We start from the raw sequence: 18,086 nt of genomic DNA, 5'->3' as shown, positions 1-18,086 counted from the left end.
TTCATAAAAATCAAACAAAGCCAATATTGGGCCCAAATCACTTCAAATCCTTTCTCCTAGCCCAAATTCTCGGCCCAATGTATTATTAGACAAAAAAATGGAAGAAGGATGGATTAAGTACTTGACAACTCATGATTATCTAGCATGTATCTAGATAATCACATACTTCTAGATGTCTATTACCCTCCATGCAAAAATCTCTTCTCCTCCTCCCTTCTTATTACCTCTTGGCTGAAACTCCATCCCACCACCATCCTTAATTTTCTTTCAAACACTCTAAATAACTCACTCAATAACCTTCCTTTCCTCTCAAAATTTTAGTGAGTTTGGAGCAAGATTCCAAGGGCTTTTCATCAAGGTTTCAACCTTTTTGTAAGTTTTTGCTTAGATCTATGATTTAACTTCTTGATCTCTTCAAAAATCTCCTCTTACACCCATATTTTTGTGGATCATTTCTTAGAACCATCTAAGTTCAAGATCTACTCAAGAAAGCTTACTAGGATCAAAAATCTTCATCCACTTCTTCATCAAAACCGATCCATCACCCCAAGGTGAGTTCATACCCCCTATTTTCGAGTTTTACTTTGTTTTGGGGGAGAATACAAGTTGTGTTGTGTAGATCTATGTGTGTATGCATGAATATGTGCGTTTTCTTGATTTATTTGGTGGTTATGTATTATTTACTTCATAAATCTAAAAATATGTTAAGAATATTAAGTTTATCACTTGGATCAACATGAAAACCTTGAGAAAAGTATGTGTTATCACATATAATACATGTAAACTAGTAGATCTGGGATTTATACACTTAAAATAGTAAAAATGAGTGTTGTGTTCCAAGATCTATAAACTAAACTCAAAAATCAGCCCTTCACATAAACGTTTTGGTCCAATATCGAATTGTTTTGACCACCTAAATGATAATATTTTTCAAAACTGTTTTACATGAAAAAATTTCAGGTTTCTACCTTTAAAATGACTACTCTCACGTTTTCATACGATTTTTCTACAATTTTTGGCGAATTTTACAAAACTGCCTATCAGATTTGAAATAATTTCGGACCAGCCTGTGAAGGAGAGCAATTTCACACTTGTTAGAAGCCATTAAAAATTATGAGAAAAATTGTGAACAAAGTAAACAAAATTTACAAACTTCCAGAATTTACGGATCCAAATTTCGACTTACGATGATTTTTATACAAATTTTCCAACAACTAGGTCAGAAAAGCCCAAAACCAGAAAAATGTGTGTTTTCACAAAAATAAAGCCAAAAATGGGTTTAAAATGTTATTTTTACCACAAACTAGTCATCAACACAAGTTTTGAACAAAATTGAGACTAAAGTGTTATTCTTACAAATATTGGGCCTTAATTGTAAATTTTTGTCTTATTGGGCCAAGAATGTCATTTTTACAAAAAGTGGGATTTTTTGCTATTTTAGTGAATACTTGAACCAAAACCAACGATAAACTAACAAACGGATTAATTTGATCATTTTCTAGGTTATTGGGCCTTAATGGCCCATTTATATGTTTGATAGGTCTTGTATACTATTTATATGTTTATTTGGCCTCATTGACCCATTAACATGTGCGACGGACCTTGGATACTATTTGTGTGCTATTTGGGCCTGTAAATACCTTACATGTGAAATGGGCCTTAGTTGTCTTTTCATATATATTTCGGGCCCATGTTATATAATCTCATTCCAATTGGGCCTTGAAATGATTTACATGTTTAACGATGCATTAATGGTTCACTTTCATGGTTCATTGGGCCAGGAATGAGTTTATACTTTTCTTCGCGTAAATTCGATTAAGGATCTAATGAGTTTTATCGGTTGGCACCTATTAAGTGTACGATCGTAGCCTGTAGTTATAACCAAAGTCTCTTGGAGGGAGAGCGGGGATTTGTGTATAGATCTATACGGGGATGACACCCCACACCTGAGTTGTTCGCTACAGTTAGACTAACTCAGTCTAGGGTGACAAAAACCTTATAATCAAAACCGGCGTCCAACAACGCCAAGACAGGCAAAATTGTCATTATTTAGTATGGTTATGACGGCTCACTTAGAGGAATTAACGTTATGAAGTTTACGGAAGACCATTCTCTTTTCTTTTGGATTACTCGGAAACATACTCGTACTGGTACTCAACCTCGGGGGTTGGTATGGCAGTTTTCTCTTTTACAGACAACATCGGGTTGTCTGGGAACATTCTCTTTACATGCTCTTTACATTCTCTCTACATTCTCTTTACCCTTTTAGTCAAATAAACAATAACATACATGCATTAATACAAGATCTGACACAAACATACTAAACAGTTTACAGAAAATATAGGATTTTCTGGTGGTTTCAAAGTTATACAAATCATTTTCACAAACATGCTTATGAACTCACCAACATTTTTATGTTGACCTTTTTAAATTAACTTGTATTCTCAGGAAACCGTTGAAGCAGGATGAACAAGACAAACTAATGGATATTGTGTTATATTTTGTTTCATCATACTTTGACTATTTTGGCATGTAATATTCAAATACAATACTCGATGTAAACAATGAATGTTGTTATATTACATGTGTGATGATGATGATGTTATGTTTCAATTATATACTCTGTAATGATACTACAATGTGGAAAGTCACACCAAGCCCCCGGACGTTTCCGCCGTCTGGTTCGGGAGTGTGACAGATTGGTATCAGAGCATTGTTTATAGTGAACTAGCATATCTAATCATACAGGATATGCAACTATAAATACAATGGGACTAAACTACTCTGAACATAATAATTAAAATACATACTTATGTGTGCATTTTAGATTAAAAACACAACAAGAACAGTAAAAGTCTTTGGAGGATTTGAACATCGCTATTAAACCCGGATAGTTATATAGTCGTATTGGGGGTGAATGCAGCTTGATCAAATACATTCATTCAAAATACGACCAACATGTGTTCGATAGTAATTTTGATGGACAATGAATCAAAAACTTACCATCTAATTGTCCAAAGAGCTTATAGAACCAAACCTAAGTAAAAATTAAAAAAAAAACTATAGGAGTATTTGGTGTGCTGTTTGTTTCTAGTATTTATACAACTTCGTGCGGACGCTATGGCCGGGTATCATTAGCTAGGAGAACCCTATCTCCATAATTAGGGGAATGCAGGGTGGTTTGAACCAAAGGAAGACCCAGAAGAAGACTCAGAGAAAGAACTAGAGGAGGAACATGAAGTAGAACTTACAAATGAACCCGCTGAGCCAGTAGGGAACCTCGAAGACGAAGAGATCGAGGGCGATGATGATGATGACTCGGATGCGGAATCCAATGTCATCAATCCTCCATACAGAGCTAGAGTACCGGCTTATCGTATGGGCCCCGATGGCCCCACGCCCCATGGGCACACGGTAATTGGAGATGGAGTCACCAGCAGGGGATACGACCACACTACGGTAGGAACCGAGGTCTCTTCGATCTTAGTCATAGAGGACCAGCTGACCGGGCCCTCCAAGTCATGGTCCGGCGCACCCGAGACGTTGGCAACCAAACTAAGGACACCCACAATCAAATGGACCAAATACGGGCTGCTGTTGAGAGAACTGAGAGACAAACTGAGGAAGTGATTGGGACTCCCAAACGAGGTAGTTAGTTCAGGAGGCACGACTACGAGACACCGAGCGACAAGTAGCTCATCTTCAGGGTGCATCCAGTTCATCATAACCACCACCAGACACTTTCCGCCACGATTAGGATCAACTTTCCCCCCTCCCCACTACCATTTGTTATGATTCTCTTTCGCGTGCTAAGATGGTATTTACTAATGAAGCAATTGTAACATCCGGATTTCCAGGTACGCTATAAAGTTCATTTATCTTGAGTTTTATGGAGGGACTCGGCGAGTAGACGTTCAGACTCGCCGAGTAGGACCGCGAGTTCTTGTCTGGATTAATGACCGGACTCGACGATTCGATGAGTGGACTCGGCGAGTCCGCGCTGTTAAGTGAAACCCTAAATCCCCGGGCCTGTGCCCTATTTAAAGGCCTTTATGGCCTCCATTTGCGGCCAATGCACCCCTAAGAAACCCTAGAGAGTAGAGAGAAAGCTTGTAGTGCAAGAGGAAGGCTAATTAATTATTCTAAGTGTGATTTTGCAAGAAAGAAGGAAGGAGGACAAACAAGGAAGATTGAGGAGCTCAGATCTATCACCCATTTGATCAGAAGAGGCTGCTAGAGGTACTAATTTGTGCTCAATCTCGTGTATTTGGTGATCTACTTGAATCTAGGGTTTTCTTATGCCTTCTTTGGCTTGGATTAGAAGTATGTGAGGTCCGAAGGTGGAGTTCTTCTTAGATATGGACCTTAAGGTCCAGAGAGTCCTATCTACCTTGCTTTTTGCTATTCCATTAGAGATATGACCCTAGGTTGCCATTCTAGAGGTTATTTCACCCAAAGGAGCTTTATGGACATTGCATGAGTGTAAAGGTCGGACCTTTACGTGATTATAGTGGTTGGGAAGGCCAGATCAATAGGTTAGAGAAGTAGATTTGACCTCAGAAGGTCATTTCAGTGTTGCCATGGATGCAACTCGCCGAGTCCATAATGGGACTCGACGAGTCGAGTCGGGGTTGCCCCGCGATTCGTGACAGGTGTAACCCGTCGAGTGGGACGATGACTCGACGAGCCAAGAGTGGCTAGAAGGATTCAGAGAACCCGCATGGACTTGCCGAGTCGCCCATGTGCACTCGACGAGTCGGTCAAAGTTTGTCCATTGACTTTCGTTGACCTTAGGGTTCTGGTCAAGACTGATTCAAGAGAGTTTAAGGAAGGGTGGAATGGCCTTCTACCCAATCTGTATAGATGAGGCTATGAGAGAATATTGATCGGGAATGTTATTTGAATAATAGGAGGAGGCTAGGTCGGGACGTTGAGCACGAGAGTTTATCCGACTTCATTGAGGTGAGTCTTCTCACTATACTGTACCTGGAAGGGTACCTATGTGTGACCGGAAGGTCTTATATGTTATGAGATGTATGAGTTGTATGTTGTTATGTGATATGTATGTGTTATGTATGTTATGTACGATAAGGACCGAAAGGTCAAGAGGGTATGGACCGGAAGTTCAAGATGATATGGACCGGAAGGTCAAGAGGTTACGGACCGGAAGGTCGATACGGGTAGGAACGGAAAGTCTACCAGGATTCGGGACGGAAGTCCCCTGGGACACATGGATCGGAAGATCCTACAGAGTTATGGCCTGGAAAGGCGTATGTGTTGTACGTGGTATTTTGGGGAACTCACTAAGCATTTATGCTTACAGTTGTTATGTTATGTGTTTCAGGTACTAGCGAGGATCGCGGGAAGGCGCCGACATGATCCATACACACTTATGGAGTTTATGTTATTGAGATTCTGGGACATGTTTTGTTATGACACAGTGGATACATTATGTTTTTGTGATTATCGTGTGATTGAAAGTATGATTTAAAAATGAAAAATTGTTTTGAAAATTTACGTTGTTACAAGTTGGTATCAGCGCCTTGGTTTGAGGGATTCGGGTGCATCTTCGGATGAATCTGAACTCAAACTGAGGATTTGAGAAAGTTTTTCATAAGATAAACAATTTTTCTAAGAGAGTAAAAGATTTTGAGAAAGGCAGAAGGAAGCTGTGTGTACGATCAGCCAGCGCCTGAACGGTGATTTCCCAAAATACCTTTACATTATGTGTTATGAGATATGTTATGATATGATATACATGCTAGAGTTGGCTAGGTATTCATATTAGGACTAGAGTGGCTTGATTTTGTGATGCCTTAGCCTCGGAAGGATTTTGCTGCTATGTGATGCTTGAGAGAGAGTAGGTAGCAGTGAGGAGCTGATGAGAGGTCTACAGAAGGGTAGCCTATGCCAGTGAGATATAGAGTACTTGTGATATGGGATCCTAGGAGGAGGACTTGGGGTGAACATTGATGCGATGTGGACGGTAGTATAGGGCCCGTACTACTGAAGACACCGGATCAGTGCATAGTCTAAGTAAGAATCCTTAGGGTACTAAGGAACAAGTAGGGTTGAGTTATCGAGTGTGAGTATGCTCGAGCAAGTCTCTGATATTATTATGTTGTATTTCAGAGACATCATGGTTGGGACATGCCACAGACCTGAGACGAGCGGCGTGAGTGACGAGGAGCTTCGTCAGATGATCCACGATGAGGTGGCAGCGGCGATTCGAGCCGAGATTCCGGAGATGTTTGGGTCTATCAAGACCACATTGATTGAGACTTTTGATGAGCGGTATGCAACGGTGACTGAGGCTGCGACTGCTGCAGCTACTGCAGCTGTGGCTACTGCCAGGCCTCAGGGAGGTGACTCGTTGTTGTTTTGGGAGTTCAGCAACACGAAGCCACCAGAGTTTGATGGGACACAGGATCCGATCGCTGCGATGAGATGGATTTCTGATATCGAGGGATGCTTCTACACGTGTTCATGTCCGGAGCATCTGAGGGTACAGTTCGCGCTGAACCAGCTTCCCTTGGGAGCGAAGGACTGGTGGAAGTTCGTGACGGCGAGCTTCACTCTTGCAGAGATTTCAGAGGTGACCTGCGAGAGGTTCACCACCATGTTCAGAGACAAGTATGTTCCCCCGGTGGAGAGGGAACGGCTGGCACATGAGTTCTTGACCCTCAAGCAGGGTACTGATTCTGTTACTATGGTTACCAGGAAGTTCCATGAGAGGGCGATGTTCTGCCCTGAGCAGGTGTCTACCGAGCAGGCACGCATGAGCCGGTATTTGGGCGTTTTGAGGAGGGATATTCTGGAGTTCGTGTCGAACTCGACTTACCGGACATTTGCTGAGCTCCAGGCAAATGCCCGGAAGAGGGAGATTGAGTTGGAGAGTCAGGCCAGGGAGGAGGCCGAGTCTCAGAGGATGGATCGGCGGCCGGCACAGTCTCAGCCGGCAGCAAAGCGAGCAAAGTCCGCTGATACGAGATCTGGAGGCCAGAAGGGCTGCACTTGTGGGAAGTGCGGAAAGGGACATGATGGGGTCTGTCGATCAGGTGCTTGCTACAAATGTGGCAAGGAGGGGCATATCACCAAGGATTGCCCCAAGGGGTTTATGGTTTGCTTTCATTGCAACCAGAATGGCCATCGGAAGGCCGAGTGCCCGCAGTTACATCAGGGATCAGCACAGGGATCTGCACCTGCTGCTAGGGTTACCGAGGTTCGGCCAGCGAAGGCCGAGGCACCAAAGGTTCGCGAGAGAGCCTTCCAGTTGACAGCGGAGGAGGTCCGCGCAGCGCCCGATGTTGTGGCTGGTATGTATTCTTTATTTATTTATGCTGAGTTGAGATATTGTGCTTATATTATGATATGCGTAGGTACTTTTCTTGTGAGTTCTGTACCTGCCTTAGTGTTATTTGACTCGGGTGCGAGTCGATCATTTGTGTCGATAGCGTTTAGTCGGCACATCAGTAGCCGACGAGAGGCGTTGAGTCGACCTCTACGAGTTTCCATAGCTGACGAGTGAGCGGTGTATGCTACGGATGTGATTCGAGGATGTGTACTCAAGATCTTCGGTGTTGAGTTCCCGATAGATCTGGTCCCGATAGCGATGGGGGACGTGTGTGTCATAGTGGGCATGGATTGGTTGAGCCGATTTAGGGCTGTTATAGACTGCGAGCGACAGTTGGTGACGATTGGAGACCTTAGTGGGGGAGTACTTACGGTGTACGGCGAGGGTACCCGTTCTGGGTCAACATTTTGTTCAGCTGCTAGAGCGAGGCGGAGTCTACAACAGAGCTGTAGCGGGTTTGTGGCATATGTGATAGATTCACGAGTAGCCGCCGAGGGGCCAAGTTCGGTTGATGATGTGCCGATAGTGCGTGAGTTCCCGGATGTGTTTCCTGAGGAGTTGCCGGGTGTGCCTCCCGAGAGGCAGGTGGAGTTTCGCATCGATTTGATTCCTGGGGTAGCGCCTATCGCCAAGGCGCCTTATCGCCTTGTGCCGCCAGAGATGCAGGAGCTATCCTCGCTGCTTCAGGAGCTGCTGGGGAAGGGGTTTATTCGACCGAGTAGCTCGCCATGGAGAGCGCCGATCCTTTTTGTCAAGAAAAAGGATGGTTCACACCGGATGTGTATTGATTACCGGGAGTTGAACAAGTTGATGGTCAAGAACCGTTACCCATTACCGAGGATTGACGATTTGTTCGATCAGTTGCAGGGAGCGTCTTGGTTCTCCAAGATTGATCTGAGGTCTGGATATCATCAGATGAGAGTGCGTGATGAGGATATCCAGAAGACGGCGTTCAGGACTCGTTATGGGCATTACGAGTTTGTGGTGATGCCTTTTGGGCTCACCAATGCACCGGCAGCGTTCATGGATCTCATGAACAGGGTGTGCCAACCGATGTTGGACCGATCGATGATCGTGTTCATTGATGATATTCTGGTGTATTCGAGGTCTAGAGAGCAGCATGAGGAGCATTTGAGGGAGATCCTCGGGGTTTTGAGATCGGAGAGGCTGTACGCCAAATTCTCCAAGTGTGACTTCTGGTTGCGAGAGGTCCAGTTCTTGGGGCATCTCGTTAATCAGAAGGGGATATTGGTCGATCCGGCCATGATTGAGGCAGTGATGAGTTAGGAGGTGTCGAGATCTCCCACCGAGATCAGGAGTTTTCTGGGGTTGGCCGGCTACTATCGGAGGTTTATCAAGGATTTCTCCAAGATCGTCGTGCCTCTCACCAGGTTGACCCGGAAGGGCATTACTTTTTCATGGGGTCCGGAGCAGCAGACCTCGTTTGAGACACTTCGCCAGAGATTATGCGAAGCCCCGGTGATAGCCCTCCCGAAAGGGATGGAGGATTTTGTGGTGTATTGTGACGCATCGATATCGGGGATGGGTGCGGTGCTTATGCAGAGAGGGCATGTGATAGCGTATGCATCGAGGCAGATGAAGCCTCATGAGACGAGGTATCCCACCCACGATCTGGAGTTGGGGGCAATGGTGTTCGCCCTCAAGATCTGGCGTCACTATTTGTATGGGGTTCGGTGTACCATATACACGGACCACAAGAGCTTGAAGTATTTTATGGATCGGCCCAACCTGAATATGCGCCAGAGGAGATGGTTGGACTTGGTAAAAGATTATGATTGTGAGATCCTGTACCACCCGGGCAAAGCTAATGTTGTAGCTGATGCACTGAGCCGTAGGGCGGAGAGTGCCCCGATTCGAGACATTTGTATGCGGCTGACAGTGACGACTCCGGTGTTGGACACCATTCGGGAGGCCCAAGCAGAGGCCGTGATACCAGCGAACCACAAAAGGGATCGGGTGATCGGGCAGGTGTCCGAGTTCGTTACCGATGGCCGAGGGCTGATGACCTTTCAAGGTCGGATTTGGGTGCCGTATGCAGGCGGGGCACGTACCATTCTGATGGAGGAGGCGCACAGATCGAGGTTCTCGATCCATCCCGGGGCCACTAAGATGTATTTGGAGATGAAAAGAGAGTATTCGTGGCCCTGTATGAAGAGGGATGTTGCATGGTTTGTTGAGAGGTGCTTGACCTGTCGCAGGGTTAAGGTCGAGCACCAGCGTCCGCATGGCAAGCTGCAGCCACTTGAGGTTCCCCAGTGGAAGTGGGAACAGATTTCCATGGATTTTATCACCAAATTGCCAAGGACCACGAGGGGTGTCGATGCAATTTGGGTGATCGTTGACCGGTTGACGAAGAGCGCTCACTTCCTTGCTATCAGTGAGAGCTCTTCCGCTGAGAGGCTGGCTGAATTGTACGTGAGAGAGGTGGTATCGCGTCATGGAGTACCGATCTTGATTGTGTCAGATCGAGATGTACGTTTCACTTCCAGGTTCTGGAAGAATTTCCATGAGGAGTTAGGTACGAGGCTGCATTTCAGTACCTCATACCACCCACAGACGGACGGGCAGAGTGAGCGGACGATTCAGACGCTTGAGGACATGCTTCGAGCATGTGTGTTGGACTTCGGAGGAACTTGGGACACGTACTTGCTGTTGGCTGAGTTTTCGTATAACAACAGCCACCATTCGAGTATTGGTATGCCTCCCTTTGAGTTATTGTATGGTAGGAGATGTCGGACTCCCATTTGCTGGGGAGAGGTAGGGCAGCGTGTGATGGGCAGCACTGAGATAGTGCTTCAGACGACTGAGCAGATACATCAGGTTAGACAGAGGTTGTTGACGGCTCAGAGTCGCCAGAAGAGTTATGCGGATAGGCGACGATCCGAGCTTGAGTTCCAAGTGGGAGACTTTGTACTTCTAAAAGTGTCTCCTTGGAAAGGAGTGATCCGATTCAGGAAGAGGGGCAAGCTGGGGCCCCGATACATCGTTCCGTTCAGGGTGACCGCGAGGGTGGGCAGGGTAGCATATCGGTTGGAGCTACTTGCGGAGTTGAGCCGGATTCATGATACCTTCCACGTGTCGCATTTAAGGAAGTGTATAGCCGACGAGTCGGCGGTGGTGCCATTGGGAGATATTCAGGTGGATGCGAGCCTGAATTATGTTGAGAGGCCGGTGGCGATTATGGATCGGAAGATCAAGGTTCTGAGGAGAAAGGAGGTGCCCCTGGTGCAGGTCCAGTGGCAACATCGGAGAGGGTCCGAGCTGACTTGGGAGCCGGAGTTGGAGATGCGGGAGCAGCATCCAGGGTTGTTTGCGGAGCAAGACTTCGAGGGCGAAGTCTGATTCTAGTGGGGGAGAATTGTAACATCCAAATTTCTAGGTATGCTATAAAGTTCATTTATCTTGCGTTTTATGGAGGGACTCGGCGAGTAGACGTTCAGACTCGCTGAGGAGGACCGCGAGTTCTTGTCTGGATTAATAACCGGACTCGACGAGTCGATGAGTGGACTCGACGAGTCCGTGCTGTTAAGTGAAACCCTAAATCCCCGGGCCTGTGCCCTATTTAAAGGCCTTTATGGCCTCCATTTGCGGCCAATGCACCGCTGAGAAACCCTAGAGAGCAGAGAGAAATCTTGTAGTGCAAGTGGAGGGCTAATTCATCATTCTAAGTGTGATTTTGCAAGAAAGAAGGAAGGAGGACAAACAAGGAAGATTGAGGAGCTCAGATCTATCACCCATTTGATCAGAAGAGGCTGCTAGAGGTACTAATCTGTGCTCAATCTCGTGTATTTGGTGATCTACTTGAATCTAGGGTTTTCTTATGCCTTCTTTGGCTTGGATTCGAAGTATGTGACGTCCCAAGGTGGAGTTCTTCTTAGATCTGGACCTTAAGAGGTCCAGACAGTCCTATCTACCTTGCTTTTTGCTATTCCATTAGAGATATGACCCTAGGTTGCCATTCTAGAGGTTATTTCACCCAAAGGAGCTTTATGGACATTGCATGAGTGTAAAGGTCGGACCTTTACGTGATTATAGTGGTTGGGAAGGCCAGATCTATAGGTTAGAGAAGTAGATCTGACCTTAGAAGGTCATTTCAGTGTTGCCATGGATGCAACTCGCCGAGTCCATAATGGGACTCGATGAGTCGAGTCGGGGTTGCCCCGCGATTCGTGACAGGTGTAACCCGTCGAGTGGGACGATGACTCAACGAGCCAAGAGAGGCTAGAAGGATTCAGAGAACCCGCATGGACTCGCCGAGTCGCCCATGTGCACTCGACGAGTCGGTCAAAGTTTGTCCATTGACTTTCGTTGATCTTAGGGTTCTGGTCAAGACTGATTCAAGAGAGTTCAAGGAAGGGTGGAATGGCCTTCTACCCAATCTGTAGAGATGAGACTATGAGAGAATATTGATCGGGAATGTTATTTGAATAATAGGAGGAGGCTAGGTCGGGACGTTGAGCACGAGAGTTTATCCGACTTCATTGAGGTGAGTCTTCTCACTATACTGTACCTGGAAGGGTACCTATGTGTAACCGGAAGGTCTTATATGCTATGAGATGTATGAGCTGTATGTTGTTATGTGATATGTATGTGTTATGTATGTTATGTACGATAAGGACCGGAAGGTCAAGAGGGTATGGACCGGAAGGTCAAGATGATATGGACCGGAAGGTCAAGAGGTTACGGACCGGAAGGTCGATACGGGTAGGACCGGAAGGTCTACCGGGATTCGGGACGGAAGTCCTCTGGACACATGGATCGGAAGATCCTATAGAGTTATGGTCTGGAAAGGCGTATGTGTTGTATGTGGTATTTTGGGGAACTCACTAAGCATTTATGCTTACAGTTGTTATGTTATGTGTTTCAGGTACTAGCGAGGATCGCGGGAAGGCGCCGACATGATCCGTACACACTTATGGAGTTTATGTTATTGAGATTATGGGACATGTTTGTTATGACACAGTGGATACATTATGTTTTTGTGATTATCGTGTGATTGAAAGTATGATTTAAAAATGAAAAATTGTTTTGAAAATTTACGTTGTTACAGCAATAATGTGTTTTCCTTATTTCATGTTATTGCACGAATTCACTTATATGCACAACCGAAGCCCTTAAACCGCTAGATACTCAAGGATCTCAAAACCAAAATTATCTATAAACTCTAGGGATACACTTAATATTCATGCCAAATCCACGATTACCTACTACCATAAATACATCACAAGGATGTAGATTGAAACATTGTGAATCATGCGACAGGACGCGAAATTTATAGAGTACAACCAGGAATAACGATCACTACTTACCATCTGGCTTATCATCATGCAGCAGGAAAATATCATCCCACAGAAATAACAAGCACACCCACAAGACATCGCTCCTGCAGATGGACTCTGCTACATTCCAATCTGTTGTAACAGCAGCAGTAACCGCTGCCATGGCACAACTCAACGCAAACAACACCAATAGAGGTGGAAACAGTCTCGACAACTCCAGCCGAAGGAACGAGCACGGAAACCAACAAGTGACAGCTTATCAATGCACACTAAACCCCAAGCTTAAGAGCAGGAAGCGAAAGTCTGGAAGTAAGAGAAAGGGGCAGCCAACTCAAGGGTTCTCAAAGAAGCAACATGTTGTTGCTGTTCGTGCGACCATGACCCCTATTACACCAACATCATCGAGACAATATGCTGGAAGCCTTCCAAAATGCAACCAGTGCAATTTCCATCATAAGGGAGCCTGCCGGGAGCTGCATTGTAAGAAATGCAACCGAAAGAGTCACACCACCAAATACTGTAGAACTTATCCACGACGGAATCGTCAGCCAAACAAAAACAACAACAATCGCAACAACCTTAACAACAACACCAATGATGAGACCAATCACACCTGCTATGGATGTGGAGGAACCGGTCACTTCAGGCACAATTGCCCTAAGGCTAACAATCAAGGAGCAGAAGGATCAGGAAGGGTCCTGACCTTGGGTCAAGGAGAAGCAGTCCAAGACCCGACAGTTGTTACTGGTACGTTCCCACTTAACAACTCTTTTGCTTGCATCTTACTCGATAGTGGAGCTGAGCGAAGCTTCGTTAATAACAAATTCGAGCACTTACTAAAACAACAACCCCAGAAGCTAAACGAAGCCTTCACGCTGGAGATGGTGTAACATACACGTTTTGAAATCGTGTTTTAAGTAAATAATATTATGAAATATTATGTGATATTGAGTATTGAGTTCTAACAGATAGTTTTTACTAGAAATAAGGTGAAACTATGTTTAGAATCACTCGGAAAATATTGGAAGTCTTATGAGATTCCAATTAAAAGTTAAAATATCGAAATTTAACGAAAATATAAAATTTGAAGTAAGGAAAATTTTATTATTGAAAGTTGTAGATAATCTCGTTAGAAACATTTAGGCGAAAACCTCATCGAAATCCGAGTTATAACGAAGAAGTTATGACCAATCGAAGATCCGCGACAAAACCGGCACGGTGCCGAATGACGTAAAAAGTGAGTTTTTGATAAACTACTTTTTAGCCTTAGTGATCTAAATGAAAGTCGTAGTATTCATTAAACCGAGAATTTTATAAAAAGAACGCCAAAATCTGACTTCCTATGAGGAAGTTATGATTTTTCTAAGTTTCAGCTTAGCAGTAGACCGCTAAAAACTCGAATTTTAGATCGAGTGATTTTTAGCCGACACAACCTAAACGAGAATCGAAGGTCTCGTCATTAGCAGTACAACGGTAAAAAGACAGACGAAAACGGACGTCGGATGAAGAAGTTATGAATTCTTAACGGATTTCCTGTCCCGGTCTGTTAAAAATAATAATATTAAAAATAAATTCAAAACCAGCCGACGAGGTCTAAACGAAAGTCGTAGAGTATAATTTTACCTACGCGTGCATATAAAGAACGCCAAAAACGGAGCTCGTATACGAAAGTTATGATTCTCGCAAGTTTTTGGCACAAAAATCAAGAAAATCTTGAAAACCGAGCAATTTCGCATAGGTGGATTCGGACACGTCATCCTTCGCATCCATGCCTCCACGTGGCGTCTTCTAATTAGACCGCAGCTTCGCGTGGCACCCGCTGATTGGTCCGAAGTCGTCATGCTCCTTCCCCATTGGACCGAAGTTTGGCCCACTTAGAAGCATCCATCTGTCCGAGCCTCGCACGTGGCCTTCACAGGAGCTGCCGCGTGTCCTTCTGACTCACCTTCGCCTCGCCAGGTGTCCGAACTCTCGCCAGGTGGCTCCTGACTCACCTCCTCGGCCGAACCCTCGCACCCCTATATAAAGGGTGCGAGCCTTCTCGGATTTGAGAGGTTTTTCACCCCAAATTTCCCCATTTTGCACCTTTTCACCGCGTAAACTGACTCACCTTTTCACCCCGGAATTCTCGAGAAGTTAACCTCTCTCCAGTTGAAAATCTGCCCGATTTGAGCCGGTTTCTCGTCAAATAAACTCTTTTTCCGGGAAATGAAACGCTGCCCAAATTACTATTTTAACCCCCGGTTATTTCACGGTGAGTTTAATATATAGGAACAATTGTATGTTATGTGTTATATGTGCTATGTGCTTTTCCATGTTATCATCTCGTGTTATTATTTTTGCTATTTTATAGCAAGGCTATACCTCTGACCACGAAGTGTATGACATAGGCATCACTTGGGTATTGGTATGTACCGTTGACCCATGAAGTGTATGTCATAGGCATCACTTTGGCTTCGGCAGTATGCTAAGATAAGGCTGAAAGCCTGAATATTCTAGCAAAATGATATTCCTGCGTATTTTCTGTGCCACCTGTGCTGAAACTTTATTGATTGTATATCAAGTATGGAAATTGTTATATCTCATTGATTGATATGGAAAGCTTTTCACGTTATGCCTTTGTTGTTCCTTGTTCCTCTTTGCTTCTGCCATTATGAAGTATATATATGGCATAACGTTATATTGTATCTATGATTGAACTCACTAAGCGTCACCGCTTACACCTCTCAATGTTTAACTAATTTGCAGGAGATAAGCATCCAGTATAGTTATATACTGATAGAAGATTTTTGAATAGTTTGAAACTATTGTATTGATAGAAGATTTTCGAATAGTTTGAAACTATTGTATTTTGCACTCCCATATGCATAAAACTATAGAATCCTAGGAAGTTATGTAATATATATAACACTTTGAAATAGTTGGTTTGTATCCAGTAGTTTGTAATCACTTTATCAATATAAGATATTTTTTTATGAATATGCATGTAGCATGTTTCGGAGTAACAATTGTCAAGTATGAAAGTGTGGGTCTTTCAATCATGGTATCAGAGCAGTGGTTTAAGTGAACTAAATCCCATGGATTGGTATTTAGACTTAAACTATTGGAAGTTCAATATATGAACTTAATCATTGTAAGTATAGGAATACAAACCATAGGAAATATTTAAGTAAAAGTATTAGGTAAGGATAAACCCTAATATATTCTAAAATACAACGTTATTCCATATTGCAGAGCAATTGCTGAACAGGTTAGTAGCCATACCCCTGAGGTTGGTGGAGGTCCTCAACCTGAGGAAGTGAATACTCCAGTATCTCCTCGTGAGGAGCGACTCTTGGGTAAACTTACCGGTGTTATTCGACAGACTCTCGAAGAACACAAAAAGAATGGTGATAAAGGGGAGTTGAAGCATCCCTCGTTCAAAGATTTCAAGAGTGGTGGTGCTACAGAGTTTTCTGGTGTTCTTAATCCGATTGTTGTTCTTACTTGGATCCAGAACACAGAGAAAGTGTTTCGTATCTCTCATGTGGATAATGAAGACAAAGCTAACTATGCTTCTGCAATGCTCATCGGAGAAGCATTGGTCTGGTGGGAAGCAACATATGAAGCTCTCAACGAGTATGACCAGGAGAATATATCCTGGGAGAGGTTCAAAACTCGTTTGTTAGGGAAGTATTGTCCTCTAGATATGAGGAGGAGATTGGAGAAGGAATTCCTCGAGCTTAAACAAGGAGGAATGACTGTGAATGAGTATGAAACTCATTTCAATAAAAAAGCAAGGTTTGCTGTAAAGTATATTCCAACTGAAGATGAGAAAATTCAGTTATTCTTAGAGGGACTACGACACGAAATTCACGATTTCGTTGCCAAACGGGAAGTACTTTCATTTGATAAAGTCGTTGAGTATGCTCGAAGACGTGAGCATGACTTAGAACTACGTGGTGCCACTTACTGTTCCAAAGCATCCACGTACTGAAAGGACTGCTCCTACTTCCCCAATTCCACCAACTCAATCCGTTCTATCTGAACCTAGCAAGCAAGTACAATCTCAGAGTGCTTTTCGTGGCCGCGGCAGGTCACAATCTTTTTATCTTCAGTCGCCAGCTTGTCGAAAATGTGGAAAGAATCATCCGGGCGAATGCAGAATAGAGGAAGGATCTGTGGTCTGTTATGGATGTGGAGAAATAGACCACAAGAGGCCCGTATGTCCAATGAAAGGTGTTACATGCTTTGCATGTGGTGTTACTGGCCACAGGAAGCGTTTCTGCCCTACTCTTACTAGTCAAAGGGCGGGGAGTCAAGCTTCTGTTCAACAACCAGCGAGAAGTCAAGCCCCTGTTCAACAATCAAAGGGTACTCCAACTAAAAAGGAGGAGGTGCCAAAAGCTAAAGGCCGTGCATTCCAGATTACCTCATAGGAGGCACGCGAGGACTTGAATGTTGTGACGGCTACATTTCTTGTTAACTCTAGACCTGCTCACATCTTATTTGATTCTGGCGCCTCAGATTCTTTTGTGTCTTATGAATTTGCGCATTCCTTTCAAATTGCTTGCTATGTACTCGCGCAACCATTTCACGTAGATACTGCTGGAAATATATTATTACTTGCCGATAAAGTCTATAGGAATTGTGTTATAGAAATTGAAGACTACAACTTTCTTGCTAATTTAATTCCTATCTCCTTGCCCAACTTTGACATTATTCTCGGCATGAATTGGTTGTCAAAGAACCACGCGGAACTCTTATGAAAAGATAGTACGTATTCCCATTGAAGGGGAGAATCCTATCTTTGTCTATGGTGAACAAGGAACCTTAAGAATAATATCTTTCCTCAAAGCTCGTAAATTCATATCGAAAGGGTGTTCTATCTATCTGGCCTACACAGTCGATGTCTCAAAAGAGGAGAAGAAAACGGTGAATGATGTTCCCATTGCTAAAGAATATCCAGATGTTTTTCCCGAAGAATTGCCTAGACTCCCTCCGGACAGGCAAGTAGAATTCTGAATTGACCTTGTGCCTGGTGCTGCTCCGATTGCAAAGTCTCCTTATCGTCTTGCGGCAGCTGAGATGAAAGAAATGATGATCCAACTGCAGGAACTACTTGAAAAAGGTTTCATTCGACCGAGTACCTCTCCCTGGGGTGCTCCGGTACTGTTTGTCAAGAAGAAAGATGGATCGATGCGGATGTGCATTGATTATCGTGAGCTGAATAAGGTGACTATCAAGAACAAGTACCCACTACCTCGCATCGACGATTTGTTCGATCAACTTCAGGGTGTTAGCTATTTCTCAAAGATTGATCTAAGATCTGGCTATCATCAGTTGAAAGTTCACGAGCAGGATGTACCGAAGACTGCTTTTCGTACTCGATATGGGCATTATGAATTCATTGTCATGCCGTTTGGTTTAACAAATGCTCCTGCTGTATTCAT

Source organism: Lactuca virosa, chromosome 5 (assembly GCF_052849685.1).
Source record: "Lactuca virosa cultivar CGN04683 chromosome 5, Lactuca_virosa_CGN04683_v6, whole genome shotgun sequence".
NCBI lineage: Eukaryota > Viridiplantae > Streptophyta > Magnoliopsida > Asterales > Asteraceae > Lactuca > Lactuca virosa.
Note: the sequence above shows the minus strand (reverse complement) of the source record.